We start from the raw sequence: 19,420 nt of genomic DNA, 5'->3' as shown, positions 1-19,420 counted from the left end.
CAAGCAGCGGCCGCCGGAGGGGCGGGGGCTGTCGCCATGGCAGCGAGGAGGCGGGCGCGCGCGGTCGGCGGAGGGACAGAGCTAAGCCTTGGGCCGGGGGCTGGAGACAGATCTGCGCGCTGTGAGCCTTCCGCAGACAGAGGTTCGCGCGCCGACACCCCGCGAACTAAGGCTGGTGTCCTCCAGGTGGGTGCGAATCTGCACGGCGGGAGGCTGGGGCGGGTCCTGAGATAAGGCTCAGGTCTCTCTGCCTTGCTGGGGAGGTGAGGATGGCGGGGGCCGCACAGTGGGCGGGCTTGGGTAGGGAAGGGGTTCACAGTTCGAGCCTGAGGCGCGGGGTCTCCTCTTTCGCTCCGCTCGACGCAAGGCACTAAGCTTCCTTAGGGGTCGACGAGGGAGGCGGGCTCCTGGCGGGGAACAGGCGAGGGTAGGTGGAGGACCGGGACCCGGGCGGGGTCCACCCGGTCTTGGTAGGTCGACAGGCGAGGGAGGTTCCCACTGGTGAGCAGGGTACACTCACCAATTTCGGGCCGGTGCTCACCACCCCCGCGCCGCCAAGCAAAGCTAGGCCGGTGGATCCTGCTCTTCTGCCAGTTCTGTTAAGCTAGCAAGCCCTGACACTTAGGAGAAAGTTCGTGGCAGTCGTGGTATCGGTTTCCCTTATGTGACAAAATAGATGCGGTTTTAGAGGATGAGAAAGATGGTACTTTCTTGGTGCACCTGCTAAGTGGTAACTCAGTGAACAAATGTGGTTATTGTGGTTGGTGTTGGCAACGGATTTAGATAGACGGCAATTATTTTATAATTGGAGGATGAGAATGAATCACGCATTATTCTGATTTTGGAGAGACAGACCTCTGAAATTTTCAGCCTCCACTAAACTAGAGTGAATAATGTACGTTTTACACAATTGAATAAGCATGTGCTAACCATCTAAGCCGTTTATTAAACACATTGACAAATGTGAACACTAAACCATATATTTATTGTCTTGGCTAGTAAAAGGGGGAGTTAAAAGCAGGTATTTCTGATAGTCCATTTTGTTTGAAAGGCTTCATGAACTTTCCCTATAGAATGTTTTGATCACCCATGAGGTAGTTACTTTAAGGAATTGGCTAAGAACAGTTGACTACTAGTGGTATAATAGATTTGGATCAAATGTATTCTCCTTTGCCACCTATTTAGATGATTTGATCCTTCCGGTCTTCTCTAGTGTGTTCTGTTAAATTATTGGATTATAGATAGATAATTAATCTGTAGTATACAGATATTTGCATCTTGTTTTTCATAGAAGTTGCCTCAGAATTCATCCTGATTTAAGGAGAGTGTGAGTTCTTATTTTATGAAACTTGAGCAAGTTCAAGGAATGTCGAACAAATGTTTCCACGATTGTTCCCCAGTTAACAGGTTTAAAAATTGACATAAAATCTTGAAAATTTAAAATTAGAAAAGAAATAAATATCAAATAATATCACTTGTCAATTACTCTTTTTGATCTTCAAATTCTCCCTCATCTGGTCTCACTTGTTTTACCCTATTTTTGCTATAGGGCTTGCTGGAGAGACAGAGTGAGGGAAAGTGAGAAAGCACCCCTCGGGGGTATAGCCATGCAGCAATCTCTTCTCCTGTTCGGATCTTAGGCGCACATATGGCCAGCGTGTTTTTTGAGCTGTGAGTTGGGGACTCAAACCAGACTGTAGGCCGTGGGGGACCCATATGCCTTAAGGACCATGTCCCTAACTTTCTAGGATGAGTCAAAGATCATTCCTGTCTCCTTGTGGTTACTCATGATAGTCTCCAGCTGTCCTAACTTACTCATCTTTAAAGAGTCAACCCCTGTTTACCTTTCTCTGTTCTCTCAAGGTACCTCTTGTTCCTATCACACGTTTTGTGTACCCTGTCAGCTGGCTTTTTTCAAAGTTGGTTTTTACTCTGGAAATACCGGTTGAAATGAAATGCACAATTAAGGTAATTAAGGCACTTTTCAAAAACACTAGTTACTAATAATGGCACTAATATAGAGTATCAGTAACATAATGAATTCCATTGTCTTTTGTTTTGAATATGTTTTGTATCTCTGTAGATATACCAGATAATTTTGCATTATTTAGATTAAAATTACAAGTACTGGAGCCAGCAGGAGGCATGGTGGTTAAAGGCACTGGACTCCCACATGGCAGACCACAGTTCAAGTCCTGGATCTGGTAGCTTGCTTTCTCATTTTCCTCCCTTCCTCCCTCTCTCTCACTCTGACCCTCTCTGGTCAAATTAAATAAAAAATAAATAAATAAATAAAGTTAAAATAATTATTAAAAATTAAAATTACATTTTTTTTTCAGTTTGCTGTAAGTTGTATATGTTCGCCAGAGAGAGACAGAGAGAGGAGGAAAGTAGAAATTACCCCCTCAAGGAGGATGATCATGCTGCAATCCCTCCTCTTCTATTTCTTCTTGTGGGATTTTGGCCGCATACAAACTGCTAGGTCTAGAACTAGAACCACGCAATTGGCCATGTGAGATCCAGCGCCTTACCCACATGAACACCAGCTAACCCTGTGCTTTGTCCCTCCTAAGGACCTTTTTGATGGCAAAGATGTACAAAAATACCCTTTTAAGTGTTGGATAGCTGGGAGAATCAAGTGTAGGATTTTTAAATGTATTTGAAAATAATTTTTAAAGTAGATCATCTCTGTAAGTATGGTGAATAATTGAGTTGACTATATTTGGCTTGATAGGCGATTAACTTTATACAATCAAAGGTCTAGAAAGGGAAAATCTAGTGTTTTATGTTTAACACATGAAATTAGTTTCTAGACTTTCAAAAACAGGCTCTTAACAATGTCAAATAACTTATTGAAGGGAAAACCTCAATCGCTTTAATGACTTTCAATCTAAAAAATTTTAAAACCACAGTGTAGTGAAAAGTATACTTAATTAGAGCTTCATGGCCAGATTCCAGTCCTGGTTCTGCCAAATAGTCTTGGCCACCTCAGTTAACTTCCTTTTGCTTTTACAACCTTTTATAACAGTAGGAGCTGAAGTCGGTTATCTCTAAAATAATTTCTGGGCTCAGAATTTTCTGATTCCAAAGTTCTAAAGCAACCTAATAGAAATTGAGATAGCAGTTGCATGATTTTATTTTTGGCAACATTTTTGGAATATTTTATACTATATCTGAGATACAATGTATGTTAATAATAGCGTAATTTTAGTCGACATGTTTATTGGGGGATATGGAGTCACAGTATCTGTTTTTCATAAACATATCATCAAGGATACTGCAACCCATTGTTAAAATTGGAAAAAGGGAGACCAGCAGTTAGTGTAATGGCTGGGTCGCTGGACTCCCATGTAGTTGACCGCGGTTTGAGTCCTGGACCCGGTGGCTTAAACTCACACCGGGCGCGTGTGCGTGCGTGCCCAAGATCCTGAGAGGAGAATGGAGGAGAAGGGATTGCGGTGTGACCATCCACCCTGGGGGGTGATTTCTCGCTTTCTATCTCTCTGTCTCTCTCTGCCTCTCTGGCGAGTGCATGTGCCCTATAGCAAAAACCTCTCTAAAAAAAAAAAAAAAAAAAAAATGGAAAAGAGGAACTAGCCAGTGCCGTGGTAGTTAAGGTGACTGGATCCTGTATGGCTGGCTGCATGGTTTAAGTCCTGGACCTGGCAGCTTGAGAACATACTGGACATGTGTGCATGATTACCTAAGATCCCAAGAGGAGAATGGAGAAGGGATTGTGGCATGGTCATTCCTCCTGGGGCATGCTTTCTCACTTTCTCTCTGTCTCTCTCTCCCCAGTGAGTACACATACCCCACAGCAAATTTTTTAAAAAATGATTAGAAAAGAGCAGATACTAAGATTTCTTTGATTTGTGTTATCTTCTCTAGACATGGACAGCACAGACACTGAGGTCAATACTGATGTCTTGATCAAGGAAGGGTTTGTGTGCAGCCCCCCTTGATATTTCACGTGGAACCTCACTTTCTCATTGACTCTCATATGAAAAGGGAAAAATGGACTTGAGCACCAGGTTGCCTATTGCCCTTATCACTGTTACCACCAAGAAACTTAGAAGCCATTTATTTTTCTCCACCCCAACCCCTTCTCACTGTCAGAATTATGATTTTGACAGTAAGAGGTATGGTGGTTACCTGGCTCAGGGTAGTGCCTTGGAGAAAGAAACGTAGGTCTTCAGCTATGACTCATTGTAATGGCTGAGAGAGAAGATTGTGTTCCTTTCTTGTTGGATGTTTTCCCTTCATTGACCTGTAGCTGCAGTAGGGCTTTGGCTATGGCATTGCTCAGAGGACAGTTTAATGCTGCCTTTCAAAAAGGACTTGTAAAGGTTGCATATTGAAATGGCCTTGCTTTTTGAGCTATATAACTTTGAGTGTTTACAGAACAGATTTTCACATTTTTATGTATTGGGTCATTGGTCATTGATGACCCAATACTATATATATGTATATATAGTGTATGTGTGTGTGTGTATATACATACATATATATATATATACACACACACATACACTATATATATTTCATTTTCAAGATGAGACATTCATGTCTGTTTTTTGAACATTTATTAATATTATGGTGATGTAGTATACCAATTACTTTATATTAATTCTTATTCCCATTCAATAACAAACCTATGAAAAAGTATTAGTTCAATTCAACAAGTAGGAAAATCAAGATTCAGAGAGGCAAGTAGCTTGCAAGAAAATGAGAGAGATTAAAATTTAATTTGCTGGGGGCCAGCAGGTGGCATGGTGGTTAAGAGGCTGGACTCCCACATGGCCAATTGCAGCTCTGTTCCTGGACCCAGTGGCTTGATAGTCATGCTGGGCACATGTGTGTATATGCATAAGATTCAAGGAGGAGGATGGAGAAGGGATTGTTGTGTGGCCATCCCCTCTGGATAGTGATTTCTAACTTTCCTTCTCACTGTGTCTGTCTCTCTGGAGAGCTCATGCACCCTAAGGCAAAAACCTCTAAAAAAAAAAAAAGTTAAAATGTCCTAATTGCTTAATTTTTTAATAGACTGCTTAGAAATAATTAAATATGTGCACCAATGAGTTTGCACCCAAGCTAACAATCTTGTATTTAGACAGAGAGTGAGGGGGAAAATGAGAAATCACCCTCTGGAGGTGACCATGCTACAATCCCTTCTCTTCCATCTTCATCTTGGGATTTGGGGCGTACACGCACACATGCCTGGTTTGTTTTTCAAGCCACTGGGTCTGGGACTTGAACCACAAAATCAGCCATGTGTGAGATCAAGCCACCTTTACCACCATGTCACCAGCTGCCCCAGTCTCCTTGTATTGATATTTTACAATTAAGTAGTAAGATTTGCAAAAAGAATTTGAGCTGTTTTGTGTTATTACTGAGCTCTGTGACAGATTGGGGCCAAGATTAATTTTTGTTAAAGTGGTGGTGACAATAAAGATTCTAGTTAAGGATTTAACAGGAAAAGTTACCCTATATCTTGAAGTTTCATTGCTGACAAAAATAAGTGTTTAATCCGAATTCCTCTTCTTTATTTAGGAGGAGTGCAATATAATAAAACTTGGCCAAAATACAATACCTTTGTTCATCTGGTCTTTGATTCTTTTTTTTTTTTTTTTTCATATTTCTCTCTCTTCTCCCCATTGGAATATAATTTAGTCTCCTTCCAAATGTGGTACTTTTTCTTTTCACACTACGTGACAAATGCATACACTGCCATGTGCTATTATTACTATAATAAGGTTATATTTATATTTAGTATATTTAGTGTGTGCTTTCATCTAATTTCTTCTTCTTCTTTTTTTTTAACACATTTTAGAACCTGTTAAGAATCAGCGTTTAGTGAAAAAACACCGGAACATTGACCAGGAACCAAGATTCACCTCTTCACTCATTTGACTTTGGGCAAGTCATCTTCTCTGGATCTTAGTTGCTTCATCTGTAAGGAGATAAAAGTTCTTTATCTGCCTGAAGGTAAGTGTTCAGTTAAGAATTGCATCTGGTTGCAGAAAAACAAACCACAACCGCCAAAACAGAAAAAAGGAAAAAGCCAATGTAGTTATAATAGTGTCTTAAACATACAGTATTTATTTTCTCCTATAAAATAATTTTTGAAAGAGGCAGTGTAGGAAGGTATAATGGTTTCATAAAGTCACCAGTGACCTAAGCTCCTTTCAGTTCTTCGATCTGCCATCTATAGAGAATGGCCTTGGGGGCCAGCAGATGTCATGGCCGTTACGTCACTAGACTCCCACATGACTGACCATGGTTTGAGTCTGGACCTGGTGGCTTGAAAATCATGCCAGGTGCAAGTCTGTGTGTGGCTAAGATCCCGGGAGGAGAATGGAGAAGGGATTGTGGCATGGCCATCCTCCCTAGGGGGTAATTTCTTACTTTCCCTCTTATTAACTCTGTCTCTCTCTCTCTAGTGAGCACAAGTGCCCTAAGGCAAAAACCTCTGGGGGATAAAAAAAGAATGGCTTTGGTTCTCACAGTCCTAGAGAGCTGCCAGAGCTTAAGCCTTCACAGCTAAGTTCTAGGCAGCAAGGCAAATAAGGAGACTTAAAGATTTCCTGAACCAAAATTCAGGATACAAGGAAGCAGGGAAACATGGTTGAATACATAGCTCCCTTCGTAAACCCTGAGCTTTTGTTACTAAGGACAAATGGAAGATTTGGATATTGACAGGCAAATAGAAGTCTGGCAAAGTATTGATCCTTTTCTCTTTAATCTCTGAGATCTGTAAGCTATGATAACCACTTCAGTAATTTTGTTTTTCATTGTTTCTTTGAAAAATTTTGCTATAGGGTGCAGGCACTTGCCTGAAAGAGACAGACCAAGATGCACACAGAAAGATAGAGAGAGAAGGAAGGTAAGAAATCACTCCCCAGAGGCATGGCCACTGCCCAAGATCCCGAGAGGAGAACGGAGGAGAAGGAATTGCGACGTGGCCATCCCCCCTGGGGGGTGGTTTCTCGCTTTCTGTCTCTGTCTCTCTCTGTTTGGCGAGCGCACGTGCCCTATAGCCCTGAGCTGCAAATGCTCTCTCACCTCTTCTCTTCTTGGATCTTGGGTATGCATGCACATGTGCCTGGCATGATTCTCAAGCTTCTGAGTCTAGGACTTGAACCACAAAGTCAGACATGTGGGATCCAATACCTCAGCCCCCACACCACCTGTTGGCCCCCGGTTTTACTTCTATTTCATGATTCATTATAGAATCACTTTTCCTAAGAACTACTTATTTAATTTTATTTATTATCATTATTTTAAAAAAACTTGCTATAGGGCATATACACTATCAGACAGAGAGAGTGAGAGAAAGTGAGAAAGCAACCCGCCAAGGCCAGGACCTGAACTGTGGTCGACCAAGTGGGACTCCCCTTTAACCACCATGCCACCTTCTGGCCCTTTGCTTATAGAATCTTTTCTGTCTTGTTTGAGGATTTGTCCTTGTTTGAGGATTTGTTCTGGTTATTAAAAAATTACTCATAAATGCTCAATAGTTTTTTTTTTTTTTGGTCCAATTTATGGTTGTGTTTAAAATGACTAACATGAGGCACTAAAATATGGAGAGAAGTTATCCCAAGGGTATCACATAACTAATCATCAGGAAGTACATTTATGTTGAAAAGTACAATCCTTCTCAAGATAACTTTGGGGCCAGCAGTTAGCATAATGGCTGTCACTGGACTCCCCTGTAGTTGACCGCGGTTCATGTCCCGGACCCGGTGGCTTAAAACTCACGCCAGGTGCGTGTGCGTGCGTGCCCAAGATCCCGAGAGGAGAATGGAGGAGAAGGGATTGCGGCGTGACCATCCCCCCGGGGGGGGGGGGTTTCTTGCTTTCTGTCTCTCTGTCTCTGTCTGTCTGTTTGGCGAGCGCACGCGCCCTATAGCAAAAACTGCTCCCCCCCAAAAAAAAGATAACTTCTAGTTGAGTATATCACATGAGGCACATTTTTGCCTTCCTTGCTAGTTAAAAGTAACTTCCTGAGGGTGGGCAGCAGGAGGCCGAGACTTGAACTACAGTCGGCTCTGTGAGAGCCCAGCGCCTTCACCACCACACCACCTGCTCGCCCCTGTAGCTAGTCTTTTTAAACCACTTAATTGTTAACTATTTTGAAATTTTCTCTTACAATTGCTTCTTGCTTAATGTTGGTAAGTACCAATATTTTCATTCCTTTCAGGCTTTTCTTTGTAAATATTTTGGAGGTACACCCTGTATTTGTCATGTGGGATGGTTCATTTGTCACTGTTTATGTTAAAAAAGTGAATTGAAATAAATAGCTTTAAGAAAAAGAAATTGAAATTCAGGGAGTGGGAATTGGAGTAAAGAAGAATCTAAGGAGTCAGTCAACCTTTAGAGTTTTTAGAAAGAAGGTAAGAAGCAAGTTAAAATTTTGTTCTATGACGTGTATTTGTATTTTTGCAAGGTTTTACATTTTTCCTTGTATCGTGTAGGCACCAAGTGCATAAATCATTTGCCACTAGTGTTTTGATTTTCTTTTCTTCTGATTTGGAACCTTTGACCTCGAATAAACAAAATAATCAGGAGCCTTCTGACTATAAAAACAGCCTAGTTTTGTTTTTAAGAGACATTTACTATTATAACTCACCTAACTAAAAATATCTGTTTGCTGGATACCAAATTTTATAGTTTATTTATTTACTTACTTATTTATTCCATAGTGAGAAAGAGAGGCAGAGAGACAGCACCCCCAGTGGGGTGTTGACACCTCAGTTTACACCCAGGTTTGGCCAGTCCCAGATCATGGGCATGCAAATGCCGGGTGTCCTCAGGGAGGTCACTGGACGCAAACTCAGCAGCTTCTGGTAGACCAGCCTCAGAGAGTTTCGTGGTGGGGCCAGCAAGTGGCATGGTGATTAAGGTGCTAGATGAACACATGGCTGATTACAGTTCACGTCCCAGACCTGGCGGCCGGAAAGTCACTCCTGTCATGCATCTGCATGTCCAAAATCTGAGAGGAGAACGGAGAAGGGATTGCAGTGTGGCATCCCCGCTGGGAAGTGATATCTCACTTTCTCTTTCTCTGTCTCTCTCTCCAGTGAATACACATGCCCTGTGGCAAAAACCTAAAAAAAAAAAAAAAGTATCATGAATAACCACTGTACTTCCATCCAGCCCCAATTTGCTAAATACCATGTTAATGCCTTCCTCATTTTTAAAATTAACATTAAAAGAATCATGCAATACATTGTTTTATAAACATTTTTTTCCCACAGTGTACGCTTATTTAACAGCCTACCTTATCCACTACAATGAAGTTCTGTGAGGGTAGGGGCCATATCACCTTGTTTGTCTTTGTCTTTTCACCTAGTATCTAGTCCGTAGTGGGTACTTAATACATATATATTTGTGCAATTAGTAAATACCTACAATAGCTTACAGAAAATATATTTCAGTTCAATCGTAAAGGAAAAGGAAGAGGAGAAAAATAAGATGGTTGCGGGAGAGAGTAACAGACAAAGAAGCAGAGTACTGTTTCCATACAGGGAGACAGTACTGATCTGAGTACTCTTTTCCCTTTTTTTATCTATGACCATTCTTTTAAACCACTTCCCGGGTACCTTGCCCCCTAATCAAAATAGGAAACCATCACAAACACACGACACATACACAGGCACACACACGTGCAAACACAGCATGTAAACAATCTCAAACGACTGGTATGCGTCAGTAGCTAAGAAATATGCCCCTGTGTGAATGGGGATCTTGATTTGGTAGACACAAAGGAAGACAGGTAAGCTTCCTTCTAGGACTTGAAAATTTAGGGAAGTTATTTGGTGTCTGCGGAATACAGTCACGCATCACTTCATGACAGGAGTGGGCCGCGAGGTGATTCCATCTGTGTATAAACAGCATGGAATGCACTTAACCTTAAACCTGGTGGGAATAGTCCACCACACACTCGCCTATTTGGCCTAACCTATTGCTGTTAGGCTACAAACCTGTCCAGCATGGTATTAACGACAAAATGGTGCACATACCTAAGGCACTTCCCACAGATGGAGTTTGCAGGACCAGAAGTTACTTAGGTGCATCACTGAGTGATCTATGAATGAATCTGAAGGCCTAGAACATTCCTGTCAACTCTGTAGACATTATAAATGTCATGCACGTAGGCTACAGTAAATTTAATTACATTAGTTAATTTATTTAGAGATATTTTTGCTATAGGGTACATGTGCTCTTTGGAGACACAGAGAGAGACCAAGAGAGAGTGGGAAATCATCTGCTCGGGGAATGGCCACACGGCAATCCTTTCTCCTTCCTTCTTCTCCTGGGGTTTTGTGCACACATGCACACATGCACACATGCCTGGCATGAATTTCAAGCCTCTGGATCCAAGACTTGAACTATGATCAGCCATGTGAGAATTCAGTGCTTTAACCACTACACCACCTGTTGCCCCTGCCTCCAGTAAATTTTATAAAAAAATACTTTTCTCAATGATAAAGCAACCTTAACTTACTGTAACTTTTTTAGTTTATAAACTTTTTACTTTGTTAAAACTTTTGATACTTACAAAAACATTGTATGGCTGTACAAAATTTTTCTTCATGGGGCCAGCAGGTGGCATGGTGGTTAAGGTGCTAGACTCCCTCATGGCTGACCATGTTTTGAATTCTGCACCCAGTGACTTGAAAATCATACCGGTGCATGTGTGTGCGTGCCCAAAATCCCAAGAGGAGAATGGGGAGAAGGGGTTGTGGTGTGGCCATCACCCTGGGGGTGGATGGGTTGTGATTTCTCACTTTCCTTCTCTGTCTCTCTGCTGAGCACACATGCTCTATGGCAAAAAAACTAAAAAAAATTTTTTTCTTTATATCCTTATTCTATCCATTTTTTTTTCTGTTCACATTTTTAGTATTCTTTTTAACTTTAAACTTTTTTGTTAAAAATCAAGATAAATACACACATTGGTCTAGGCCTATGCCTAGGGTCACCAGTATCACTGTCTTCCACTGCTGCCTCTTGTCTCACTGGAAGGGCCATGATGAGCAAAACGACATGAGATTAAATCGAGCACGAGGGAAAGTGATGCAGTCAGGAGACGTGGCAAACATGTTGAGCCGTGTGAGATTGCCACGGTGAGGGTGTCACACAGCACGCTGTTTTAACGTAAAATTTTAAAAAATGTAAACAGGTGTGCACGCTAATGATAAGAAGTATAGTATAATAAATACAGAAGCCAGTAAGATAGTCATTTATTATCATCTGGTATTATGTGCTGTATGTTATAGTATGTGCTACACTTTTTTTGGTAAAGAATTATTTTAATTTTATTTAGTATTATTATTATTTTAATTTACTTCAGGGCATGTGTGCTCACCAGAGAAAGAGAGAGAAACGGAAAGTGAGAAAGCAAGCCTCCAGGTCTGGGACTTGAACTGCGGTCGGTCATGTGGGAGTCCAGTGCTTTAACCACTGTGCTGGCCCCAGTATGTACTATACTGTTATACAACTGGCAGCACAGTAGGCTTGGTTACATCAGCATCCCCGTGATCATGTGAGTAGTGAGGTGGGCTACGGTGTCAGGAAGTCTGGGATGCTAGGAAGGCCATAGGCACTTTCAGCTCCGTTGTCATCTTATGGGCACACCGTCGAATACACGTCTGTTACTGACTGACTCATGGCTGTACTGGGAGAAGCTTAAGAGCTCTGCTTACTTTCTAATTTTGCCTGAGGCTTGGATACCTTTGGAATCAGTGTTTTCCATGGAGCCTTGAGTTGACTGCCTGACCTAGAATTTCCCATCATCCTACTTTTGAGAGTAAATTGAAACTGTCAGCCTGTCTGGGCTTGACTCCATCCCCTGTGTCAGCGTCCTTCAGCCCAGTGTCTCCTTCTCAGGTCTCTATCCTTGGGGAGAAAGAGAGCGATAAAGGAAAGAAGGCCACTTACGGAGAAAGAGAGCGATAAAGGAAAGAAGGCCATTCTTATTGACCTGCTAATGGAAGAAAAGCAGCTTAGTCTCCCCTTCTTTTTTTACATTTTTATTATTTTTTAGTTTGACAAGAGAAGGAGAGAGAGAGAGAAAGTGAGAGAATAAGCTGCCAGGTCCACGACTCAGACCGTGTTCAGCCGTGTGGGAGTCCAGCACCTCAACCACCACGCCACCTGCCAGCCCCTCCCCTTCTTATTGCCTCTCCTTATCATTCATCTCTCCTTCTTGTGGATGCCTATTTGTACATTTGCTGGTTCATGAAAATCTGCCAGCCTAACTCTGACACGTCTGACATTATCCTGGAATTTAAAGACATTTGTGTGTCCATACTCTTCTACCTGACGCACCAGAACGCTTTCTGCTTCTTTTGTTGTACCAGGTGGCATTTATTAAAGCTTTATTAAGGAGTAGAATAAATGTTCAAGCTCATTGATATAGCTATGTCTACAATAAATATTAAAAGATTAAACACTAGTAGAAGGGGGAAGTCTATTTAAAACATTCTCCATCAGTCAGTAGCATACAAGAACAGTGAGAAAGAAGAGGGCCTAGATACTGAAGAGGAGGCTGGAAAGAGAGCTCTGAAACTCACGATAGGGTATTTCACCAGCTCTCTTGATAGTGAGCTGACCATTGAATATGATACAGAAATGTTGCTGCCCGCCAGACTGACACTGTGCTATCTCATGTGCAGTTCTTTCTTAGGCTGATCAAAAGAGCTTTTTTGTTTTATGTTGTTGTTTTTAGAGAGATTTTTGCTATAAGGCATGTGCGCTTTCCAGAGAGACAGACAGAGACAGAGAGACAGGAAGTGAGAAATCACCCCCCCAGGAGGGATGGCCACACCACGATCCCTTCTCCATTCTCCTTTCAGGATCTTGGGCATGCACGCACATGTACCCAGCATGAGTTTTAAGCAGCTGAGTCTGGGACTCAAACCGTGGTTGACTATTTGGGAGTCCAGTGATATAACCATTACGCCATCTGCTGGTTCCTGTTTTGTGCTGTTTTCAAAGATAGAGTATCACTGTGTTGTACTCCTTCTGCCTCAGCTTCTGGAATAGTGGAGACCACAGGTGTACCACCATACCCAGCTCTACTGAAACAGTTTTTTAGTATAGTTTATTTCGATCTAAATAAAATGTGAATTTTGTTTTTAAAAAAGTTTAATTTAGAGACCAGCAGTTAGCGTAATGGCTATATCACTGGATTCCCATGTAGTCGACTGTGGTTCGAGTCCTGGACCCGGTGGCTTAAAACTCACACCGAGCACATGGCTGACCATGGTTCGAGTCCCAGACCTGGTGGCTTGATTTCTCACTTTCCCTCTCTCTCTCTCTCTCACTCTGTTCCTCTCTGGTCAAACTGAAATAAATAAATATAAATAAATAAATAAGTAAAGTTAAATAAAATCATTCTAAAAAAGTACAAAGTATGTGTGTAGTATATGACAAGCAAAGCAAGGATCTTACCATACACATCCCTTTCAATATAGAGCTTTTCCTTCTTGCTATTTCACTCTTAATTTCTTTTTTTCTTTTCTTTTAAAAATATGCTAGAGAGCTTATGTGCTCACCAGTGAGAGACAGAGAGAGAGAGGGAAAGTGAGAATACAAGGGCATGGCCACGTTGCAATCCCTTTGCCTCCACTCTTCTCTTGGGAGTCTGGGCATGCACACACATGCGCCTGGCATGTTTTTCAAGCTGCTGGGTCTGAGACTTGACAGCATAGTTGGCCAACTGTGATCCAGCTACCACTGGCTAGCCTCACTCTCCTTCTATTTTTAAAAGAATTATTCACTTAATTTTACTTATTATTACTTAATTTGCTACAGGGCACGTGGTGTCTTCACCTGAGAGAGAGCAAGAGAAAGGGAGAAAGTAAGCCACTAGGTCTGGGACTCAAACCACTGTTTGCCATGTGAGAGTCCAGCGCCCCAACCGCCACACCTGCTGCTGGCCCCAGACCCACTCTTAATTTCTTTACATAGCCACAAGAGTAATATGAGAAAAACCTATGTCTAAATTAAACCTTTTTTGTTGTTTTTTGTTTGTTTGTTTATTTTTTGCTATAGGGCACGTGTGCTTGCCAGACAGACAGAGACAGACAGAGAGACAGAAAGTGAGAAATCACCCCCCAGGGGGGATGGTCACGCCGCAATCCCTTCTCCTCCATTCTCCTCTCAGGATCTTGGGCACGCACGCACACACGCCCGGCATGAGTTTAAGCCACCGGGTCCGGGACTCGAACTGCGGTCGACTACATGGGAGATCAGCGACATAGCCATTACGCTAACTGCTGGTCCCTAAAGATTATTTTTAAATAGAGGAATTTAGTTAGACCTCAGTATTTTTTAAGCACTTACATTCTCTTTATTCTTTTGAGTAGTGTATACATCTTTTCTGTTATCTAATCAGAAATACTTATAAAATTGTTTGTATTAACACCAACTGTGTAAGATTAAGTTGTATGATTAATAAATGCCTATAAATGAATTCAGCCAGCTTCAGATTACATTGGTCTAGCAAGTTGCAGGTCTGAGTGCTGAGATACAAAGATTAACAGTAACAACAATAAAAATGGACTCCCAAAGAAAATGTATTATCTAGCTACTTTGTAAGTGAGGGAAAGCCAAAAGTGTGAACCTGTACGCCCGCTGATCAAACCCACATCTTCCTTCTGCCAGAGTAGAAAAGCTCGCTTGCCATGTCATCACAGGTCAGTCGATTAGCTTCCTTTTCTTTGGTTTCCTTATTTATAAAAATAAAGGAATGTGGCCAGCCCCATGGCACAACAGTGACACAATGCTCTGTAATGCTGAGAAAAGATAGGATGGTGGAGCTGGCCGGTGACATGGTGGTTAAGACGGCTGGACTCCCAAGTGGCTGACTGCAGTTCGAGTCCCAGACCTGGCAGCTTGCTTTCTTACTTTCCTTCTTTTTCTGTCTCTCTCTGGTCAACTTCAAAATAAATAAATAAATAAATAAAATAATGACAATGAATGAAAATTAAATTTTAAAAAATCTTTAAAAAGAAAAAAGATAGGATGGCTCTAGGTTTGTGAACCAAGGTCTTCCTGTGCCTGTGTGTGCCCGTGACACTGGCCGAGGCTGCGGTGGCCCCACAGCATGAAGACCCTGTTCGGGATGTGTCTTTCTCACTCTCTCCTTCTCATGGAAGAAATTTTGTTAAAAATTAAAATAAAAATAATAACAAATAAAAAGTAGCCTAGTGGCTAAGGGAGCTGGATCCTACATGGCCAACTGTGGTTTGAATCCTGGCCCCAGTGGCTTGAAAATTTAGCTAGACCAAAATTTAATTCTACCTTACTCTTAAATTTAAAACCTATTTTTCTGCTTCTTAAGGATCCAAATTTTCTTTAAAAACAATTTTATTGATTGATTTATTTAGTGAAAGAAGGATGAACTCCCCGTTGACAGGACCTCCCTGGGGTTCCATTCTCCTCCCAGCCTCCCAGCCCAGTAGGATTAAAGAAGCACTCACCTGGTGTATTCAGGTCAACCTGGGATCTAGCCCGGCTCTCCCGGGGGCTCCAGTATCACACAGCAGTGCCCTGTCCCCTACACCATTGTGGTGGGCCCAGATTTACTTCCTCTCTTGTTTGTTTGTTTTTTGTGAAAGAACCATTTGTTTATTTTTATTTGTTTTTTTATTATTATTTTAATTCACCAGAGAGACACTTGGGGGGTAAGTGAGAAAGCAAGCTGCCAGGTCTGGGACTTGAACTGCAGTTGACCATGAGTCCAGTGCCTTAACTATCATGCCACCTAGTAGACCCCCAAATTTACTTCAGAGATAAGCATTCTCTTTGTCATTGTAGGAGAGGCTGGTAAATACTGGAACAGAGGGAGGCGATATGTTCTATAGAGTGGTTTCCAAACTTCAGCATGCATCACCGTCACCCGCTGGGCTTGTTAAAACACAGACTGAGGGCGGGCACAGCAGGTGGTGTAGCATTTATGTTGCTGGACTCCCACATGGCCAACCGTGGTTCAAGACTCGGACCCAGTGGCTTAGAACTCGCATTGAGTGTGCATGCATGCCCAAAATCCCAGGAGGAGAATGGAGGAGAAGGGATTGTGTATCGCCAACCCCTCTGGGGTGATTTCTCACTTTGCCTCTCAGTGTCTCTGCCTCTCTCTCTATGGTGAACGCATGCGCCCTCAGGTAAAACCTTTAAAAGAACACACAGATTGTATGCGCTCCCATCCACAGTCTCCAACGTAGAAGGACTGGAGTAGACTTTGAGAATTTGCTTTTCTAATAAACATCCAGGTCATGCTGGTGCTGTAGGCCCATGGGTCACACTTTGAGAACCTCTGCTTAAAGGCGGATAAACGACTGGAGTCATTCACTCCTGGCTCTCTACCGTGGCTCTACCACTTACTGTTGTGTGACATAGATGAAGCTTTTTAAGCAACCTGACTCAATTTCTTGTCCTTTAAAATGAAGATAATTGTATTTATTTCACAGAGTTGTTGAAAACTTGAATGAGTTAGCATAAAAAATAGCTTACCATAGTGGTTAGTACACTCAATAGTTAAACCTCAGTAGTTTCTGTTGTTATTGATAAAAAGCCTGAGGATCGGTTAAATTTTTATGAACCATAAATTCAGTGAATTAAATAAAAAGTTTATTTCAGGCCAGCAGATGGCCTAGAGGTTGGGGCGACTGGATCCCACATGCCTGACTGCATGGTTCAAGTCTCAGACCCAGTGGCTTGAAAAACATGCCTGGCACCTATGGGTGTGTGCCCAAAATCCAGAGAGAAGAAAGGGATTATGGGATGACCATCCCCACTGGGAGGTGATTTCTCACTTTCCCCTTCTCTCTCCCTCTCTTTCTTTGCCTCTCTTTGGTGAGCACCAATGCCAATAGCAAACTAAAAAAATGTATTTCATGAGAGTAAGAGATAGACTGAAAGGAGGAAGAGAGAGAATCACCCTCAACAGGGTCTCCCGCTGCAGTCCCCACCCCTGGTCTTCCCAGCCAGCCAGAATCATGGGTGCATACTGGGTATGCGTACAGGCTGATGGTGGAACCAAACCAGCAGCTCTGCCTATGATCTGACTTGGTTTGAGCAGCCCAGTACTGCTGAGCCACTGAGCAGGCCCCACTGAGTGCTTTAGAGTTGGTTCCCACAGGCTCTGTGACTTTGCTACTTTGAGATACTGTCAGGACACACACAACAGGTGGCACGTATGCGCGTGTGCACACACCCACACATGCACATATAAAGACATTCCTGCCTTGACTTGCTTTCTTATGTGTGGTAGACTTGGCAGAAGAGTAAGAGAACAGAGAATGGTGACAGCAGGGTGTGGGATGAGACAGGGAAATTAGAACCCTCACATACTGCTGGTGAGAATGTAAAATGGTGCAGCTGCTTTGGAAAACAGCTTGGCAGTGCCTCAGAAACTTTACCATAGAATTACCGAATTGACCACGCAATTCTACCCCTACATACATAACCAGAAGAAGGGAAGGCACGTTAACGTGACAACTTGAATACAAACGTGCAGTGCAGCACTATTCCAAACAGCCTGAAAGTAGAAACAGCCCACATGTCCGTCAGCTTATGAATGGATAAACAAATGTGGCGTATCTGTGCAGTAGGTTATCTATACAGCCGTCAAAAGCAATGGCGTGCTGATACAAGTTTCAACCAGGTGGACCCATGAAAGCTTACTGCTAAGTGAAAAAGCCGGACACAAAAGGCTACGTAGTGTTTTATTCCATTTATATGAAATGTCTAAAATATGTAAATCTCTACAGACAGGAAGAAGATTAGTGGAGGTCAGGGGATAGGAGTTAGGGAAGAGGAGCGAGGAGTGACTGTTGGTGGGGACACGGTGTTGTTGGGGTGATGAAAACGCCCTATAATTAGTCGTGATGGGTGCACAACATTGTGAATAGACTAAAAAGCACTGAATTGTACAATGTGAAAGGGTAAATTTTATGGCATATGAATTGTATCTCAAAATAAATAACAAAACAAAAACAGGGCTGACTCCATAGTACAGTAGCCAACTGCTGCACAGAGGAAGCTGGATCCCTCATGACTGACCAGAGTTCAAGTCCTGGTCCTGGTAGCTTGATAAATAAACCAGGCCCGCATGTGCCAAGGGTCCTGATGGAATGAGAATTGAAGAAAATATGATTGCAGTGTGACTAGACCCAAATGGGGGGCGCTTTCTCTCTCTCTCTCTCTCTCTTGTGCAAACTCTGGCATAAAAACAAAAACATACATACATATATGAGCCTGGGCATGAATCATGATTGAGAAATAAACCTCTGTAGTCATAAAAAATAATTTTGGGAAAAAGAAGGTGATTTCATAAAGGGAAGACATTCTATAAATCATTCTGTTAGAGATTCATGATGCAGAACAGCCTATCACAAATTCACAAATTCTTATAAAAATTAGAACATGGGCCAGGTGGTGACAGAGGCGGTAATGCAACTGGATCCACATAAGAGAGGACCTGAGTTCACATCCCAGGACCTCCGGGCACACCAGATGTGCATGCCTATGTGTGCCCATGATGCGGACTGGCTGAGACGGAAGGTGGGTCACACGTTTTGGGCTAAAAACCCTTTTGAGGGTGTTTCTCTCTTTCTCTCTGTTTTATCTCTCTCTCATAGAAGAAATAAATACACTTAAAAATGATCATCAGGGGACCAGCAGTTAGCGTAATGGCTATGTCGCTGGACTCCCACGTAGTCAACCGCGGTTTGCGTCCTGGACCTGGTGGCTTAAAACTCACACCGGGCGCGTGTGCATGTGTGCCCAAGATCCTGAGAGGAGAATGGAGGAGAAGGGATTGTGGCGTGACCATCCCCCCTGGGGGGTGATTTCTCGCTTTCTCTCTCTCTGTCTCTCTCTGTCTCTCTGGCGAGTACACGCGCCCTATGGTACAAACTTTCAAAAAAAAAAAAAAAAAAAAAAGATCATCAGTTTAGTATCACTGTCCCAATAGCTCTCAAACATTTCATCATGTAAAATATTTACTCACAACAATCACGTTGAGGAAATTGTGTCCTAGAGTAGAGGGGATCTCAGGCTTGAATATCCATAGAAATCACCTGGAAAAGTCTGTTAAAACAGATTTCTGGACCCCACCCAGGAAGTCTTGGGTACAGCCTGAGAATTTTTATTGATTATTATTGTTTTTATTTAATTTTCTATAGGGCACATGTGCTCAACAGAGAGAGAGAGAGAGAGACAGACAGATGAGACATAGAGACAGAAAGCAAGAAATCACCCCCAGGGGGGGATGGTCACGCCGCAATCCCTTCTCCTCCATTCTCCTCTCGGGATCTTGGGCACGCACGCACACGCGCCCGGCGTGAGATTTAAGCCACTGGGTCCGAGACGCGAACCGCGGTCGACTACGTGGGAGTCCAGCGACATA

The 19,420-nt window shown here is 42.6% G+C and overlaps 1 protein-coding gene across 3 annotated transcripts in view; it reads left to right on the top strand.

Annotated features, from left to right (window-relative positions):
• Positions 1 to 36: 36 nt before the first annotated feature.
• NUCB2 (nucleobindin 2) overlaps positions 37 to 19,420 on the top strand; it is a 43,654-nt gene continuing 24,270 nt past the window's right edge. The window contains exons 1-3 of one of the 3 annotated variants that reach the window (XM_014584593.2): positions 37 to 186; positions 1,864 to 1,968; positions 5,831 to 5,985. The gene's annotated coding sequence lies outside the window, so the exon portion shown is untranslated. Of the gene's footprint in view, positions 187 to 1,863; positions 1,969 to 5,830; positions 5,986 to 6,818; positions 6,884 to 19,420 lie in introns of those variants that run through there. The other 2 variants (XM_006142495.3, XM_014584595.2) reach the window with 2 other exon arrangements.

This window comes from Tupaia chinensis, unplaced genomic scaffold (assembly GCF_000334495.1).
Source record: "Tupaia chinensis unplaced genomic scaffold, TupChi_1.0 Scaffold000077_1, whole genome shotgun sequence".
Lineage (NCBI taxonomy): Eukaryota > Metazoa > Chordata > Mammalia > Scandentia > Tupaiidae > Tupaia > Tupaia belangeri.
This window is presented reverse-complemented; position numbering and strand designations above follow the sequence as displayed.